The sequence below is a fragment of the Carcharodon carcharias genome, chromosome 5, assembly GCF_017639515.1.
Source record: "Carcharodon carcharias isolate sCarCar2 chromosome 5, sCarCar2.pri, whole genome shotgun sequence".
In the NCBI taxonomy this organism is placed as follows: domain Eukaryota; kingdom Metazoa; phylum Chordata; class Chondrichthyes; order Lamniformes; family Lamnidae; genus Carcharodon; species Carcharodon carcharias.
In genome coordinates, this window is record NC_054471.1 from 192,281,123 (window position 1) to 192,290,936 (window position 9,814).

Sequence of the window (9,814 nt, forward strand, 5' to 3'; positions counted from 1 at the left end):
TTCAACTACATCTGGCAAGTATGCTGAACTGGAACTTTCAAAAGCTAAATCAGCAACAGCACTGCAATTTTACATGAAGTTATCAGTGGTCAGTGTCATTTATTGATGGGTGCATTTGCATGAATAAACAATTCTGTAAATCCTGACCAGGAACAATTTTGCCTCCATAAATACGGTTGTCCAATCTTACCATTCTAGGTTTTTTTTAATACAAATGTACTTGCTTAAACAAATTCATCAGGATATCTTAAAGGTCTGATTTGCTTTCTTTGGTGTGCATGAAGTCAAACTATCGAAATAAGGTTGAATGAAAGGTTAAAATACAGTATTTATGTTCATAAACTGCACACAATAACATAACTTACAATTTAATTTTCCATATTTAAACAATCCTTTTCAATCAAATAAGAAAACTGGAATTTCTTCTACTAGCATTTCAAACTACATACAAATAGACATAAAGATAACTTGTTGTAGAATGAATGCAGTAAAAACCCACCTGTGTCTCTGGCTAGTAAACACGCCCCAAGGTTTAACAGTGCTCACTGAAAAACAAGTTTGAAGTTTTATACAGTGTAAGTTAACATCCTATAACCTGTTCCACTGCAGATAACATTATACTGCAATGTTGGAACAGAGCCCTGCTGCACTAAAATGAATCGTTTCCCAGCATCTAACATGCTAAACTGAGGAAGCTTACTTTACAGCAAAATTGTCTAGGTACTCTACATGAAGAGAACTACACATCTCATGAATTTTTTTAATTGTGTAACTCTGGTGCCAAACGGTACAGATTGACAAGTTATGTCAAGTGACAAAGTAAACGTTATCCCAGTATCATTTTTAACCGACAACATGCACAGAACTGCGTAATCTGTGGATTTTAATAATAGCAATAAGGTAACTGAAAATGTCTCCACGTAAAACAAGTTACAGCAGAAATAATATTTTCATGAAGGCTTAATCTAATAAATCTTCCACCATCTTTGAGTTTTACGAAATAGCATCCCAAGGTTTCAGATTACCTTTTATTCTCATGTGAACCTACGTTTCACTTTTCAATTAAAGCAAATTGCAGGGTTAAAAGAAAACAATAAAACTGGTGTCAAATATGTCAAGACATTTTTTCTGAGGTAATCGTACAGTGATTTTAAATCAATTTTACGGACCATGAGCACGGATTGGCAAGGAGTACAAATTCTTATTTTTATCTCTTTGACTGAGTAGCTTAATGGTCTGCCAATCATATTTTCTATTATATTGAGACAATTTCATAGATTCAGAATCGCCAAAATGAAAATCTATTTGTAAGAGCTTTATCTTGTCATCTTTAACATCTTTAATTTATATATTTTCATAAAATGAAATGATAAAGAGCAGTACAATATTTAGCAACAAACTGATTTGATGTTCAAGTGCCCTTGTTTTATTATTTTTGGTCTGTTGACTTCAGCAGAGATCATGGGGTTAATTTTTCCATTACTTATCACAATATCACAGAACTAAGCAAAATGTAAATATAATTTCTTTGCTCACAAATATGCAAAAACAACCGTAAATTACAAAAATGCTGCCAACAGCATATCAGGCTTCTATTGCATAAACATTTTGCTAAGTGCAGAATAACTGTAAGACTGATCTTTTCTAACTGCATTTGTGGAAGGGAATGATCTTACTTCCATTGGGACCATTGCTTCCAGATGCAGAACGAAAAGATAGGGGCAGTGGGGAAGGAGTCATGATTGCATTGAATAAAACACCGCAGAGATAGCACCAAATTATTGCAGCTCCCCAAATGAAGCGATGGCAAATAAGTCGTTATAGCATTCTGACACTAACAGTTTTGATAAAGGATAGGATTTGAGGAAAATGGATGGTGTGTAGTTAAACATTCAAGCTACGAGATTTAATACTGCTCTTGTGGTGAACTGTTTGTCAACCCAGATCTTCAAGTTACGATACAAGCCAATCGTAGGCATCTTTATTTAATGTTGAGTTTGTCGACATTATTAAACAGCATATAAAAATTCCCCATCTTGCCTCCAAATGCCATGTTTTTTGTTTTCAATGTGACCATCTCCAGATCTATTGCCAGTGACTACTTAAACTGCTTTGTCAGGGGGAGACTGATGCTATTTCTTACAAAGGTTAATTGTAATGATACCAGCACTATGCTTGATGATGATCTGCTAACAATATGGACAAAGGATGGAAATGCAAATATTTCTGGTCTGTATTGCTCAGTTCCCCACGGATTAGTCTATTTACCTGCTGAACCACTGAAGGATCTCCAGAAACCTGTTTTCATAGAAACCTAACCAGATTCTACTGGTACAAAGCTATTTGATATCTGGGGCTGCCCATTGCCTACCTCCACGTACTTTGGTTGAAGACAAAAAATAAGTCGTCAGTGGTTGGCAGACTAAAACTTTTCTTCAGTCTGAGGTCCAGCCCCTCGGAACACTAGTTAGGGTAAGTGTTTGTGGCTCTGGAAGGTGGTTATATCCATGGTAACTAACTGGTGTCATGGTTAGACCCTAGTGTAAAGAACATATCTTTTTATTTCTGTTGGACTGTGGATTAAAATTACAATGGTTGCAGTTTGAAAGCCATGTCTACTGGGGCAGTGTGAGGGATATATACCATGTTGTTGTCCTGGAACAGTGTGCGCCATGAAAGACAGGATGGTGCCGAGGAGGAATCTGGTCTAATGGGGAACTGCCTGGGGCAACAATGTTTTAATTGGCTCCTGACCAGGTGACCAGGGTTTGTGTGAGAGCAGTGCATCAGAATAGCTCATAGCCTGAAAGGAAAAAGACCTAAAATCTCTGTCTCCTGTGTGTATAAGATTCTAGTAATTCTACAATAATAGCTAGCTGGTTTTTTTCCCTCTTATCTCTTTAACCTGTTCTCTCTCAGAAAACCCATGTCAAGCAGAAAAGGGGAAAATCACCATTAGAGACATTGAAAGGCAAGTCCTCAGCCAGCGAACTAGACTGAAATTGTTGGAAGACCACCTCGTGTCATCAACAGAGAACTGAAAGGAATTTGGGTGACATCGATCAAAATCTACCCATCGAATCCTGTACTCCGGAATTGGTGCTACTGAACTGTTTTATCCCACCCTTAAAATCCATGTTTTTATGTGTCTCATGTGTCTTGTATGTGTGTGTATAGTGATTTAAGAAGCAGTAGAGTTTAGGCTATAGAATTAGAAGTTGGCAGCTCATATTTCTTTCTTTTGCCACTGGTTAAAGACAATTTTAATTAAGTTTACAAGCCTGATGTTTGTATTCTGTTAACCTAAATTAAACAACTAGGTGGGTTGATCAAACTTTTCACAATTTTCATGGCTCAGGAAGCAGTGGGGCTTGATATTGCAGCACACTATCCCCAGTGAGTCACGATACCAGCATCATTGCAGGTTGGACCGAAATATGAGGCAATACAGGCACTTTACTCATTAATTGACGTATTGAGGAATTTAATATCTTCAAAAGTGAAGAAATCTCCAGGCCCGGATGAAACATCTTCTAGGCTGCTAAGGGATGCAGGAGGAGAAATAGTGGTTGCTCTGACCATCATTTTCCAATCCTCTCTGGCTGCACGTATGGTGCCAAAGGACCGGAGGACAGCTAACATTGTGTCCTTGTTTAATAAGGGAGAAAGAGGTAAACCAAGTAATTACAAGCCAGTCAGGTTAACTTCAGTACAAAAGCAAAATACTGCAATACTGGAAATCTGAAATAAGGATAAAAAATGCTGCAAAAACTCAGCAGGTCAGGCAGCATCTGTAGAAAGAAACAGAGTTAACGTTTCAGGTCGATGATCTTTCATCAGAATAGAAGATAGATTTTAATGTAAGTTTTTAAGCCAGTGGATTGGGGGGGGTGGGGGCACCTGCAGGAAGAACAAAGGAGGTGGTCTGTGATAGGGTGGAGGGAAGGAGAGATTAATTAACAAAAGTTTTCATGATGCAACAGTCAGAATGGTAATGGATATAGTAAAGAAACAAAAGTTGTGTCCAAATGAGACATGAATAGAGATTTAAAAACCATCTGAATGCGACATGAAAGGATAAAGAAATATCACCAACAAAGCAAAATAAAAAAAAACAGAACAACTGGGGGAAGAGGCTATGATCTAAAGTTGTTGAACTCAATGTTGAGTCCAAAAGGCAGTACAGAGCCAAGTCGAAAGACAAGGTGCTGCTTCTCGAGCTTCTGTTGGGCTTCACTGGAACACTGTAGTGGGCCATGGACAAAAAGGTCAGCTTGGGAACAAGGTGGAGAAATAAAATGACAAGCAACCAGAAGCTCACGGCTGCACTTGCAGGCTGAACAGGGGTGTTCTGCTAAGCAGTCATCCAGTCTGCATTTGGTCTCCCCAATTGAGAGGAGAGCACATTGTGAGCCGTGAATACAGTATAATAAGTTGAAAGAAGTACAAGTAAATCACTTGAACGGAGTGTTTGGGGTTCTGCTTCCATTTTGCTCTTGGTGATTTTTTTTTCTTTTTTATTTGTTTTGCTGGGTTGGTCTTCTCTTGTTTCTTTCTTTATCTCCTTCATGTTTCCTTTCAGCATTTTCCGTTTATTTCAGAATTCCAGCATCTGCAGCATTCTGCTTTTCAATTATTTCCATACTCGTTTCAGCTGATATTTTAATTTCTGACCCAGCTAAAATAGTTATATAAACATAATATATGTTATTCTTAAAATCAAAGTTAGTCATGGTATTAATAGAAATGCCCTTTCTGGAATAGATCATCGGTTCTGTTTCTTTTAAGGGAATGTTTCCTTTAAGATAACACCTTTCATAACCTCAGCGCATCTCAAAGCGCTTTACAGCCAATGAAGTGCTTTTGAAGTCAATGTTATAAAATTGGAAGCACAGCAGCTAATTTGTGCACAGCAAGTACCTACAATACCAAAAAGCTACAGTGTGAAAATAACCAATCTGTTTTATTGATATTGATTAAGGGATAAATATTGATGACCTGGACACCAAGGATAACTTTCAACTCTTCTTTCAAATAATGCCATGGGATCTTTACATCCACTTGAGAGAGCAGACATGCCCTCATTTTAATGTCTCATCCGAAAGATGATATATCTGACAGTGCAGAACTCTCTTAATACTACACAGAGTGGCAGCCTAGACTTTTGTGCTCAAGTCTTTGGAGTGAACCCACAATCCTCTAACTCACTGGTGAGGGTGCCATCAACTGAGCCACAGCTGACACTTGCCCTGTTGTGACATTGATCAAGCATGATCGGGTGTCTTGTCATAACTGTTATGTTCAGCATGTTCCTATTCTGAGCTAAGGGGCAGAGTGCAATACAGAGTTTTTAAATTAAAATCAGAAATGACAGAAGCTATTCTCAGAATGATTTTTTTCCTGAAGAACCATTAAGTCATCCGTGAGCAGAAGCCCATATAACTTCCTGAGTATTATTTAACTGTCTAAAACCACAAAAGCTTACAGCATAGGAGGTGGCCATTCAGCCCCTTATCTCTATCAGTTCTTTGCTAAAGCAATCCAAACCAAATCTCTCTGCCCTGTTCAAGTGTCACAGCTCTGTACCTTCCTCAGCCCTTTAAAGGCACAATCAATCTTATCTCAAATGCTTCTTGCGACAAATCACTCAATACTCCAAATTATCTGCATAAAGAAATGCCTTTTAATCCCTCTACTACCCTTAGGTGAAGATTTAAAATAATTCAGTCATTTTCTTTGACTTCCGGGCCAGAGGAAATAGGGTGAATGAGGAATGACTATCAATAATCTTCATAATTCTAAAAACCTCAAGTAAATGTGTTAAACCTCATCTACTGCAACAGAAATAGCCCTAGTGTAGAGAGACCTGTAAACTGGGGACATCCATGGGACTTGAAGGTACTTGCAGGTGTCTTTATTTTGCAAATGGCCATAACATGTAAAACAAACTGGATGAGCCAAGTATTCCAGAATTCCCAATACATCCTCAGCATTCATCCTTTTTTCATCTGGAATCATGCCTAATTCTGGAGCCTTGCCAGCAGGGTGTAATTTCAGTTCCTTTTCAAGTTTGTTGGATTTCTTACTTTATTGCCAACCTATGATTCATGAACATTTCCTAGATAATTACGATTCCTTTACCACTGAGGGAGGGGATATTCTGATCCAAGGGAGCTATAGAGTCAGAGCACCTGGAAGTTCGCAGCCAAATTAGGACAATTTGCGTCCTGCAGGTGCCTGTGTGGGAAACCTTCATTTTGAGTGCTACTGATGTTTGGCATGGAGTTGGGTAAGGGGCTGTTCCTAGCTCAATAGTACCTTCTGTACTGATGGATTAAATTTGTTTGGAGGTGATCCTGGAGGTTTGATTGCGATAATCTGACCATGGCATTGGGTCACAGGACTTCTACAGGTTACACTGGATTTACCTTGTTAAAAAAGTTGGTTCCCTTGTAATTGAGAATCTTAATTTCTTGCCAGCAGCTATTGTGTGAGAAGGTCCAAGAACCAGGAGGCCGCCTGAGAGCCAGCAAAGAGAGGAAACTGAGGACAAACAGGCAGGGAAACTATTTTTCACATCACCCTCAAGCCTCGAGATCTGGCTTCCCGCCCAACCCCCGCCATATTCCATAGTCTCCATCTCCTCCAACCCCAACTCTTGAGCACCCCCATGATTTCAGCCTTGCAGCCTTGAAATTTCAGGGCTCCCAATTTCCTACGGCCCACCCTCCCAACTGACTTGTGCGTAATCGAGATCATTTTACCTAGGAGCCACAGTGGCAGAGAAACTCCTCGATCCCTGTGATAGAGCTGTGATGGTTTTCTGTAGCAATGCATAAGCTGCACAAAGAGATCTCGAACACATGAAAGTCATTTTTTTCAACCGCTGCCACCTTGCACTTGCTATGTCTGCTGTTTTGATTTGTAAATAGATTTAGTGCATTGAAGGCACCGGGGATAATTTGTTTGTAATTTGCCAGGACCAATGGTTTCAAGGGGCAGTCTGTATTTGTTACAAGTTACTTGGGACTGTCAGTGGTTCTGTTTTGTAGTTATCTATTTTTTGGGGGGCAGACATCTGTTTGTGCAGATTTCAATGTATGTTAAGTTTCCCCTCCCAACTATAGTTTCTATGCTACTCTATCAACTTGAATTAATGGTGTATACAAAAACTGTAGTGTACACCAAGTTCTTTCTACGATGAGACATCAAATACTGAAAATAATTCTCATTGTGAATTAACTGCCTTTTTGTAATTTTTCTCTTCATTCCTATACTCCATTGTGCTATTTATTTAAACATTTTTAATTTTATGACTCCATCTAGCTATGCTCACATTAAAGAAATTATTTAAACTCAACATGTCTATTCATCTGCACCTTTCAGAAATGTTTTGCAGGTTTACCCATCCATTCCATTTTTTCTTACTTGCAAGTATATACTTTTCCACTTTTGTTTTGTACGTGAGAGTGGCAGGTTAGCACAATAGGCAGACAGTTGTTTGAGCATCTACTTTAAATGAGGAATGACACTTGCGTGCCCATTCTGCTAACCTATGCCTCGCTCACAAATACACACACAAAAGTGGGAGGCTTCAAAGTGGTGTTTCCAGTTCAGGCAGCATCCATTTATACAACTGCTGACTCATGTGAGCTTGTCTAACCTTTGTGTGTTGTAAAATGCTGGCAGGGGGCAGGGAGAAGAAAATGAGGCAGAGATGAACAATGGTTGAAAACAGCCAAATGTAAACAGAGGTCCATATAACTCCATGACAAACTGCTCAGTACAACTAAAGTATGAAAAAAGTATGAAATTCAAACATTTATACACAAAATGCTAAAGCAGAATTTAGATATCTAAAACACTGAATAAAGTAGCTAGCATTGCATGCATTTAGAAAGGCGAGAGTGCCGAAGCAAAACGAAGATCGGCTAACTAGGAGGGGAAAGGAATGCGGGTGAATAGTGGCCAGGAGGTTAGGGGGCCAGGCAGGGATATGGGGCGTGAGACGTGGAGGCGAGGACCTGGACGTTTGGTTGAGGGTGGAGGAGGGGCCAGACATGTGCCGGGGGGGGGGTCTGCAAGAAGCCTTAGGGGGGAATAGGGGCTGGGTTGGCGGATGCCCAGAGAGATGGTAGGGTTGGGGTTAGGGTTAGGAGGAGGGGAGTAGGGAAGAAGGTGGGGGGGGGTGGGGTGCGCACCGAGGGGGGCACGGGGGGGGGGGGCACCCAGGGGAGCATGGGGCGAGGGGCAGCCGCACAGAGGGGGGCACGGGGAGGGGGGGGCCGCACAGAGGGGGAGGGGGTGCTGCCGCACAGAGGGGGGCGGGGGGCGGGGGGGGGGGGGGGGGGGGTGCCGCACAGAGGGGGGGCAGGGGGGGTGCCGCACAGAGGGAGCACGAGGAGGGGTGCCACACGGAGGGGGGCATGGGGAGGGGGGGCCGCATGAACTGTGCATGGGGAGGGGGGCGACCGCACGGAGGGGGGCCGCACAGAAGGGGCACGGGGAGGTGGGGGCCGCACAGAGGGGGCACGGGGAGGGGGGGTTCACTGAGGGGGCACGGGGAGGGGGGGCTCACTGAGGGGGCACGGGGATGGGGGGCTCACTGAGGGGGCACGGGGAGGGGGGGCTCACTGAGGGGGCACGGGGAGGGGGGGCCGCACTGAGGGGGCACGGGGAGGGGGGGGCCGCACTGAGGGGGCACGGGGAGGGGGGGCTCACTGAGGGGGCACGGGGAGGGGGGGGCTCACTGAGGGGGCACGGGGAGGGGGGGGGCCGCACTGAGGGGGCACGGGGAGGGTGGGGGGCCGCACTGAGGGGGCACGGGGGGGGGGGCCGCACTGAGGGGGCACGGGGAGGGGGGGGGCGCACTGAGGGGGCACGGGGAGGGGGGGGCCGCACTGAGGGGGCACGGGGAGGGGGGGGGCGCACTGAGGGGGAACGGGGAGGGGGGGGGGCCACACTGAGGGGGAACGGGGAGGGGGGGGGGGGGCGCACTGAGGGGGCACGGCGAGGGGGGGGGGGCCGCACTGAGGGGGCACGGGGAGGGGGGGCTATGATGGGGGTTGATGTGGGAGTTGGGGGACAATTCAGGGGGATGCTGCAGGGTGAGGATCCGCACACTCTCTTTCCCCAGCATTGAACCCGGAGGCGGCTGGGTGACGGGAGAGGCGGGGAGGCGGGGGGAGGGGGGGGGGTCTCTCTGAGCGTTAACCGGCCCCGATCTGAACGGGAAAAGCTGCCGTTTGCTTGAAACGTAATTATAATTTAAACTGAAATCCGAGAGGCGGCCTCGCTCCCCCCCCCCCCCCGCCCGCCCGCCCGCCCGCCCGCCCCCCAGCGCGAGGGAGCCGAGCCCCATTTAACACCCCTTATCGCCGGGCCGGGTGGCTGCCCCGACCCATCCCGGCCTCCTGCCGCTGGCCGCTGACAGATTTGGGGACCAGAGGACCCGCTTACTCACCGTGTTCCGCGGGTCTGAAGCCGCACTCAGGCCACTCGCTCCCCTCGCTCTCAAGCAACGCAACGCAACGCAGCGCACCGCAGCCGGACTGCGCCTGCGCACAGCGGGCCGGAATGGGCGGGGCCCCCCCCCCCCCCCCCCACCCAACACGGGCACTGCAGCTCTACGCCTGCGCACAGCGGGCCGGGGTGGCCGGCACTGCAGCCCTGCGCCTGCGCACGGTTTCGGCGGGGGCGGGGGCGGGGGAGCCAGTCCTGGCACACTGAGGCTGAAGGTGGGGGGGGGGAGGGGGCGTGGCCTCCAATGCTGCAGTCTTGCTCCGGGCAGGGGGGCGGGGCGTAGATTCTGCAG

The 9,814-nt window shown here is 45.6% G+C and overlaps 1 protein-coding gene across 4 annotated transcripts in view; it reads right to left on the minus strand.

The window, feature by feature from the left end:
* LOC121277850 (microtubule-associated protein RP/EB family member 3-like) overlaps positions 1 to 9,587 on the minus strand; it is a 93,247-nt gene extending 83,660 nt beyond the window's left edge. For 2 of the 4 annotated variants that reach the window (XM_041187554.1, XM_041187556.1), the window contains exons 1-2: positions 9,464 to 9,541; positions 500 to 4,678 (exon numbers count right to left, since the gene is read on the minus strand). The gene's annotated coding sequence lies outside the window, so the exon portion shown is untranslated. Of the gene's footprint in view, positions 1 to 499; positions 4,679 to 9,463 lie in introns of all 4 variants that reach the window. The other 2 variants (XM_041187557.1, XM_041187555.1) reach the window with 2 other exon arrangements.
* Between the last annotated feature and the right edge of the window lie 227 nt (positions 9,588 to 9,814).